Source organism: Mus pahari, chromosome 12 (assembly GCF_900095145.1).
Source record: "Mus pahari chromosome 12, PAHARI_EIJ_v1.1, whole genome shotgun sequence".
NCBI lineage: Eukaryota > Metazoa > Chordata > Mammalia > Rodentia > Muridae > Mus > Mus pahari.
In genome coordinates, this window is record NC_034601.1 from 1,237,571 (window position 1) to 1,238,018 (window position 448).

The window sequence follows — 448 nt, forward strand, 5'->3', positions numbered from 1 at the left end:
AACATCTGGGCTCCTCCAAGGGCTTGGATCACTTCTCTAGCTCTACTCTTTGTAGCACAGACCTTGTCTTCTAGGATCCTAGCCTGTACTCCACTGCTGCTGCTGTTCTTGTTGATCATCTCAAGGTATTGGCTTCTCCAAAACACTGCTGTCTTCCGATGCAACTAGGCTTCACCAATAGCCTCTCATAGGTTCTCTTAACGGTGCCAAGCCTCAACTCCTTTGCATGACCCCTTCAAGTCCTGGGCCATCAATTGCAACTGAGGCTGCACCTTCACCAATGGCCTTCCATTGTGTGGCCTCTCACAGTGCCAAGCTTCAGCTGCTCTTTATGACCCCTTCATGCCTTCAAAATCAGTACCACCTGAGTGACTCTTACACATTAACAAGTCCAGCCGCAACATGAGGTACAACCTTGACTATCTCTGGAACACAGCCTCTGTGCTCT